Source organism: Nuphar pumila, chromosome 8, assembly GCF_984573655.1.
Source record: "Nuphar pumila chromosome 8, dmNupPumi1.hap1.1, whole genome shotgun sequence".
In the NCBI taxonomy this organism is placed as follows: Eukaryota; Viridiplantae; Streptophyta; class Magnoliopsida; order Nymphaeales; family Nymphaeaceae; genus Nuphar; species Nuphar pumila.
Window position 1 is genome coordinate 102,815,925 of NC_143256.1, and position 8,866 is coordinate 102,824,790.

Consider the following 8,866-nt stretch of genomic DNA (forward strand, 5'->3'; position numbering starts at 1 on the left):
AAGGTCTATTCACAGCATAGGGATCAGATCTAAGCATGAAATCAAAACGAAGATGCATGATTATAAACACAATGAACAGAACGATGAAATGCATATATCCAGATGTTGGTACTGTTGGACATCAGTTTGATGAAAATGATATGCTGCGACCATATGCCAGATAATGAAATGTTGATTTCACAGGAGAGGTACGGATTCAAAATGCAATAAACAATAAAAGAAATACAAAAGCGAAGGAAATGAAATGAAGACCGATGAAACAAAAACATAAATACAAATGGAACCAGAGACATTGATCAGACATCATTTACAAAATATAAATCCAAGCGTTGAAATGCTGAGATGAAAATCGGGGAAAGGATATGCTGTAAAGGAAACACTGATATAGGAAAAGAATTATAACTTATATAAAAACACACAAAAGAAGTCAAGAAAAGTCATGTAAAAATGAACAAAATACAACAAATTAGAACAAATAAAAGGCCATCTGATGCTCTTGAATGAGAAATCAAATGAAAAAGACAAACGAAGAAAAAAAAAGAAAATAGGAAATTAGATGTTGGAATCAGTGGATTCTGTTAATGCTGCAATGGGTGGATCGATCCTGCTATATGCTGGTCAATTCCATCATTTTGCCTTGTAATAAAAGAAAAGAAATGAAATGAAGAAGAACAAAAATCAGAACAGAGAAATGCTGAAAACAAAGGAAAAGAAATGTTTACAGAAAAAAAATTAGAGAAAGATGGTCACTTACCTGTAGCTCTGTTGAGGTTCGACCGATCTTCAATCGATTGCAGAGGAGGTCCCAGAGGGAGGAGTTTGAGAGGAAGGGAAAATAGAAGAGGGAGATCAGATCATGGAGAAGAAGGGGAAATGGTGAAGACGGATCAGAGGCAATGGGGAGGTCAGAGATGGATTTACAAAAATTCTGAAGGGAGAAGGAGAAATGATCAGGAAGAAGGAAGGAAGGATCAGAAAGAAGAGGCAATGCGGAGGTGAATGGCGGATGGATTTTGGGGACCCTTGTGCCTCCTGTTTTATAACAGGAGGCCGTTAGGCCTTTTTCAAATAAAGTCTATTATTTTTAAGAAAATTTCAGAGACGAGGTTTTCTAAAAAAATAGTCTTTTTCAAAACAGTGGTTTTCTTTACAAAGTTTTTCAAAAAAAAGGGGGCTAAACTAATATTTTTGGACTTTCTTTTCTTTTTCTATTTTTTTGTTCTTTTTCTTTGTATTTTCTATTTTTTTTTGTGTTTTTGAAATAAAAACTTTAAGACTATGAGAAAATAAAGGATCTTAAACTATTTTTGCAAAATTTTAAAAATATTTACAAAAGAAGGGTTTTCTGAGAATTCGGGGTTTATTCTTTAAAAATTTCTTTAGAAAACGAGTTTGGATCTGGGTTTTTAGGCAATATTTTAGTTTTGGACCTCGAATTGAGAAATACAAAGCAGCGGATCCAAACGGATACCGGATGGACTGTCTGAGACATTCAGAAATCATATTTTGGATTTTTATAAATTTGATTTTAAAAATTGGATAACGGGGCACAGATTTGGATTTTGATACTGAGATCCGGATCCGAGGTTGAGTCAGATATAGAAAATGGACTTGATTCCAGCAAAATGCGAGGAATAAACTAGAATTTTGATTGAAATTGACTCAACTATTTAGAAAATGGGGCTAGGGGCAAAAAGGGAATTTTTACAAAATTTTAAAAAATTTGGGGTGTTCACACTAACACATCTTCCAAGATTTCCTGAGAAAGCTTGGTAAACCTGATGGCCAGCTGTAAAATGGTCGTGGTGGGTTTTAAATCCTCAATCCTAAAAGTGTCATAAAGGGAACCTGGTAATATATTCACACTTGCCCCAAGATCGAGCAATGCATACTCGATGGTCATGTTCACTATGACACAAGAGATGATTGATGCCCTACGATCCTTCAGTTTAGGTGGGGCTTGGTGCCGAAACACCGAGCTCACCTACTCAGTCAAGAAGATCTTCTTGGTTATCGATCTTGACTTTCTTTTCTGGGTGCAAAGTTCTTTAAGAAACTTTGCATATGCAGACACTTGTTGGATGGCGTCAAGCAGGGGGAGGTTTATGTGAACATGCTTGAATATGTCAAGCATTTTGTGCATTCTAGCCCCCTGCTTGCCAAAATCATTCAGTTTTTTCAAAGCTTGAGGAAAAGGGGCTTGTAAATACCCTAAATTTTCTTCATTCATTCTCAGACATCCCCTTTAACAGATGCCAATCCCCTTAGGTCAGCCTACCCCTAGGTCCAGTCTAGTTTATGTATCATTTTGCTCTTTTTCACTAGTAAAATTATCATTTTACCCCTAGGTCAACTTAGACCCTCGTCAGTTAGACCTAGTAAAGCTCATTTTAAGTTTAGAAGAGTTAGAATGTTTGTCATTTCTAGCTCCCCTGAGCTCACAATGAGCGAATCCTGTTCAATTATGTTCATTTTAGCTGAATCTGATTTATTTCTTGAGAAATGAGCTCAATTCTAGCTTGAATTCTAGTAAATTGTCTTCGAGTCAGTCAATTCTAGTCAATCCTATTTCCCTGAGCCTAACTTGAGCTCATCAGGAGTTTAAGTGGTCCAGTTCCAGTTCAGATTCACTTTCTATAGTCATTGAGCTCACTTTAGCCCATTTTAGCTGAAATTTAGCTATGTCTTGTCACTTTAGCTAGTGTTTGAGCTCCAGATTTAGTTCATCTCAGTATAACTAACCTCCATTTTAGCTCAAACTCAGTGCATTTTTGTGATCTACTTTATTACAATATTCATTTCTTATCATTTTTCCTGAGAATTGTATCATTTCTCAATCATCCAGCCTAAGAGTCGAGTTAGTGTCTTTTTAGTTCATCTGAGTTCAAAAACCCTAGAATCCAGTTCAATCCAGTTTAAACCTCATTTTTCAGTGTCACTCCTTGCCCTGCAGAGGCAAAATCATTTCTCAGATCATTTTTGTTCAAAACATCAATTTTATCATTTTCCAAACTGGTATAATTTCCAACATGGGCTCAGATCAATTCCTTTTTAAAATTTTTAGCTATATCCAAGATCCAATTCACATTTGAATCGGATCCAATATTGGATATGATATCCAATTATCAATTCTCATCCTCGGACGAGAATTTCCAATTCCTTGTTTCTACCAGAGGTCTGAGACTTCAAATCCCGCATCCAGGGTTCACATTTCACATGTCATTTCCTGTCATTTTATATCATTTCATATCATTTCATCGCATTCCATGTCATTGCATGTCATTTTTGAGATCCAGCACTCTTGTTTTCAAAATATCAAATTCAGATTTGATTTTAAAACCTTTCTTTCAAAATCAATTTCAAAAACCTGGGTTTTAAATCGATATTTCCCATTTGGCCAACCCCCAGGGCTTTATATCTCCTTATTTTAAAAACATTTCCTTAGAAAAATGATCTGGATTCATTTTAAACTCGGTTTTTAAATCAACTTCCAATTTTTACCAATTTTCTTCAAGTGGGGCCCACCCTGCAGGGGGCGCCAAACCCTAAATTTTCCATCCTTATTCAATTTCATCTCATTTCCATGTTTTGCTTATTTCAAAATACAAAAAATTTCCAAATGTAGGTGTCTTTTAAAAACTTTTTAAAATTCTTGTTTTTAACCCCTTTATTTTATCGTTTAAAATTGTTTTTGAAAACCAAATGAGCCCCACATTAGGTGACACCACATTTGGAGGTATTTAAGTTAGTTTATGTTTAATTAGTGTTTTAACCAAGTTGAAATTTGAAAAGTCAAAATCTAATTAATTTTAAAACTCCATTTTCATTTTAGCATTTTAACCTTGTTTTTAACCTTTATTTAGGGTTTTGAAAAACTAAGTGGGGCCCACATTAGGTGGCACCACATTTGGAAGTCTTTAAGTCAATTAGGTTTAATTAATTAGAGTTCTTTTAGGTTGGAACTCTCCAAGGAAAATCGCCCCCATTGGATTTATCTCTTTTAATTAAGAGAGTTCCAATTCAATTGGAATTCTCTCTAATTAAGTGTTTTGAAAATCTATAAATAAAGGACCTATAGGGGGGTCGACTCATCTTGTTCTCTCCCTATCTCCAGCCACATTCTCTCTCCCTCAAGCTCCTCCAAGTTTCAGCAGAGCCTCCATTGAAGCAGCCCAAGGTGAGATTTCCCCCGCTTTTTTATTTTTTTTATTTGTTATTTTCCATTAAAGCCCCATTGCCGCCCCCTCCTATGCATGTTTTATTTTTCCGTTCAGGAAACCATGCTCACGATTCAAGATGATGATCAGCTAAAAGTTTAATGTGTTTTACACATTTTTGATTCGTGAACAATGTTTATTTTTCGTTTATATCATTGATGCCCGAAAAAAGATCGAGATTCGATCCTTCTATGGATCAAATCCCTCTTTTAATGACTAAATCAAATTCGTGACCATGCTTTCCTGATTTTTCATTTTTATTTCATCATGTTCATGTTTATTTTCAGTTGTTCATGCATTTAATAATGATCCATAGCATTGGTTACACGTTTTTAGTGTTTTTATCATGTTTAATTAGATTTATTTTGTTCTAGGGTTTTAGATTCCATATCTTGAATTCTGGCTGTCTGTTAATGCTATTATTTTACCAGTTTATATTTGTTAATTAAATCTGAATTTTTTATGGTAGAATCATGCATATGCTTGCGGGTTTTAATAAAAAAATAGGATTTTTTTAAATTTGTAACCCTATTTTCAAAAATCAAAGTCAGAATCTATTTTCTAAACCAGGAAAACGCTGTGAAAATCCAAGAGCATTTTTCTGAGGTCTCATCAAAGATCTTATTAATGATCTGTAAAAAGAAAAGTGATTGTTAGATTGCCTATTTTAATCTGTGAATTTTTTATAAATTTTTACAATCGATTGCTATTTTTCTTTGACCCGACATTAGAACCTGTGTTTCTTGAACCGACAGACATAGTTCAGAGCCTAGTGTATCTTGCCGAAGCAATTTCTCCCTAACTGGAGATTGTATCGATGATCTGTAAAAAGTGATCAATCTGTTTGCGTGTCTAATTTCTATGGTGTGATTTTTATAAATTTTCACCATCATTTTCTATTTTCTTGAAACCCAAAATCAGAATCTGTGTTTCTTGATTGTCAGTCTTGATTAAAAGCCTGATTTATATTACCAAAATGATTTCTCCCTCACCGAAGACCATATTTCCAATCCGTAAAAAGTGTTTTTTTTATCATTATATCTAGTTTGTCTTTGGAAAATTTTATGAATTTTGATAACTTTTTGCTATATTTCTTTAAACTCAGAACCGGACCTGTCTTTCTTGCATCGTTATGCATAGGCCAAAATCAGGTACGTGTTGTCAGAGTCGTATCTCTCTAACCGAAGATCATATTCCCGATCTGTAAAAAGGGTTATCTTTATTGATTTGTTTAGTTTCTATTTGTTAAATTTCATAAATTTTTATTATTTTTTGATATCTAATTCTAGTCTGACATCATGATAGGTACAGAACTGCAGGTAAAATAACATATTTTTTCCTTTTTTTATTTAATATTTATATCCAAAATAATTCGAAAAATTTATTTTTCAATTGCATATTAATTTTAGGGTTATTATAAGTATTCATGTCAATTTTTGTGATTTTTAGAATTCGTTTGATATGTTATTTAATTATTTCATAAAAATAGGATGCCTCCGGAGTCCTAATTCAACTGAAATACACACAAAAATTAATATTTTTCTATTATTTTATCTTTTTCATAAAAAGTTTTATATTTTTAGGATTTTATTATGTTCATAATCATATCGGGGTTATCTTCACTCGATTTGTCATCATTTTGATTTCGTTTGATCTCCGGATTAAATGTATTACAAAAAACTTTTCTAAAAAACCTTGTTTTTAACCCTGTTTCATAAATAATATCAATTTTTAAGGGTATTTTGGTTATTTTTCCCAAATTCTAAATTTTTAGGTTGTTTACTTTTATTATTCATTTAGTTTTTCATCATCCTTTATTTTATTTATTTCAAGGAAGCACATAAAAAGGCTTATATCCAAATAAATCCATCAATTTCTAGATATCGTTGGATAAATCCAGAAAAGCCGACATATTTCTACTAACATGTTTGCTAATTTTGCAGGAAAGCACAAGATTACAGTTTCTTTTATTCTCTCTTTTTCTTTTCTTTATTTTATTTCAGTTATTTATGTAAATTATAATTATAATATTGGAATAAGAATTTTCCTTTCTGCATATATTAGGAATGCATTTGCATATAATTTAATTTTAATATTAATTGTGATGGATGATGATTCATATGCATACTTAAAACTCATAATGGTCAACACAAATGACACACACACTTGCTTCTAAGGAGTTAATAAACTCAATGGAATTCATATTTGTGGCCATAGTTAGAATACAAATAAAACTCAGATTTATCTTCTTTTAAGTTACACACAGCCTACACTCTTAGGCTATCTTAAAAAAATCATTGCATATTTTTAAAAACCTTTTCAAGTATTTTCCCTTTTAAAATCAAATGAAATATATTCAAAGCATATTCGTGGCCATAATCAGGGATACGTAGCAAATCTATTTCGTTCAAATTCGATAAGGCACATAAAAAAACCTCTTATACAAATTCGATTTCTGAAAGAAAAGAGGATTCCTCAAGCCTTTTTAAATTTCTTTTTTTCAAATATGATTTTCCAAAAATCACATTCATCATATAGGTTATTCAACATCATTTCTAAGTCTTTTCCCTCAAAAATCGATTTTCCTATCTTTAAAAATTGATACAGTATTCCCAATTTGGCTCATGATTTTCCAAGTTTTCTTTCCTTCAAAAAAGTGTTTTCCAAGTTTGTTTCATTATTTTCAAAGCTTCTCCTTTTCTCGATATTTTTATATATTCAAAGCATACATCATGTTTTCAACCTCTATTTTTCAAAGTTCATAGCACATGCCTGTTTCCTCATGCATTTAGGAATAGAATAATGATTTAGACAATTGAGCAAAACAAAGCACATGATTGATCCTTGGTTTGATTACCTCTGGTTATGGCACCATGAACGGTTGAACCTCGTACCGACAAATGAATCTCATTCCTCGAAATTTTCCCACATTTTAAAACTGAGGTGAGTTATTTTCAAAACTTTTTCAAAGGTCAGTTTGACTTGCAAAAGTAAAAATTTTGCAATGATAATAGAGCTCTAAGAATATACGAAGGAGAAGGCATAGGCCATGGGCCCTGCCCACTTTTCTTGGGCCTGGTAAGGGAGATCGACTGGTCAATAGGTCTGTCACTGAGCTCTCCAATCTTCTTCTGATTAGGGTGGAGTTCCTTCTCACTCCGAAGGGTCATAACAAAGTTGGCTTGATCTTGATGAGACTCTGTGAGGTGCAAGTCATGGTGCTTGGGTTCCTTACCCCTCGGGTTGACAACAAGCTGACTAGAAAGGCTTCCTTCACTTCGCCTGCTCAAGGCCTCAACCAACTATCCCATTTGGGTTTCTAGAGTTGCTATCAACTTCGTATGAGAACTAAGGTTGACCTTGATGTCAGAGAAGGCCTCGAGAAGCTTTTCTTGAAAAGATTGACTTGATGTGGGTTTCTGAGAAGAAGGAAAGCTAAGCTGGAGAGGGGCTTGTGGAAATATGGACCGTGGGTAACCTTGTGAGGGGTTACCCGGTCTGTGTTGTATCTAAAAAGGCAGATGGGGTGTGGCTTGCAGATTGCTCCATGCAAAATTGGGGTGATTTCGCCATCTCGGGTTATATGTGAGTGCATACAGATCATGCACTGGTCTGACAAAACTTTGGATAGCACTCACTTGCTTCTGAACGAATTTAAGATAGAGTGGCATTGTCGGACAGTCTGAAACATCGTGTGCATGGCTAGTGCATAGCTCACACACTTTTTCAATATGATGTAATGAAGCAGGGTTGGCCAGTAATTGATCAACTTTTCTGGTCAATTGGTCCACTTTGATTTACAATTCATGTTCGGACCCAACTTTATAAATTCTTCCATTTTTAGGACTACTAGGAACATATGTGGTCCTATAGAGTCTCGAGGACAGGGCATGGTGCCTAGCATTTTCACTCAACATTTCGAACATGACCCATGCCTCATCCTCGCTCTTGAGTATGAACATGCCCCTACATAAAGAATCAACCATCTGCATGTCCTTCTCGGTCAGACCAACATAAAAGTATTGCACCAGTTGCCGACGAGGCACTTGGTGGTGGGGGCACTTCCAGAGAAGATCTTTCATCCTCTCCCAAGTCTCATAGAATTGTTCTCACTTAATTTGAGAAAAACTAGTGATGGCTTTTCAAAACTGGTTTATCTTACCAATTGAGAAATATTTCTTGAGAAATTCTTGCTGCATGCGTACTCAAGTGGTAATTTGAACCGTATCTAAGGCCTTCAGTCAGTGCTTGACTTTGTTCTTGAGAGAGAACAAGAACAACGTCAACCTCAATGCGTCATCCCAAAAATTATTGATTCGCATCATAGAGCAGATCTCGAGGAACTCATCGAGATGACAGTAGGGGTCTTCGTTGGTAAGGCCATAAAAGAATGGTAACATTTTGATTATTCTGGCCTTGATCTTAAATTGATTGGCTCCTACAATGGGTCTAGCGATGCAGGAGGTGAGAGTATATTCAGTGGAAATGAAATACTCCCTGAGGGGACAGGTCAACTGTTGATCCTCAGTCATGGGGCCGGATCGACGGACTCTCCTAATGATAGACTCGGGGTCCTCTTACTAACTCAGCAAGATCGGGGTCAAGCGAGTGTCGCCCCTGCATACACCTGAGGGTAGACCAGTGTAGCA

At 34.8% G+C, this 8,866-nt stretch overlaps 1 non-coding gene across 1 annotated transcript; it reads left to right on the plus strand.

Annotated features, from left to right (window-relative positions):
• The first annotated feature begins 8,261 nt into the window (after window positions 1-8,261).
• Window positions 8,262-8,367, plus strand: LOC149830089 (small nucleolar RNA R71). Its single transcript, XR_016433996.1, has one exon. It is a non-coding gene; the product is annotated as a small nucleolar RNA R71 (small nucleolar RNA).
• Window positions 8,368-8,866: the final 499 nt, after the last annotated feature.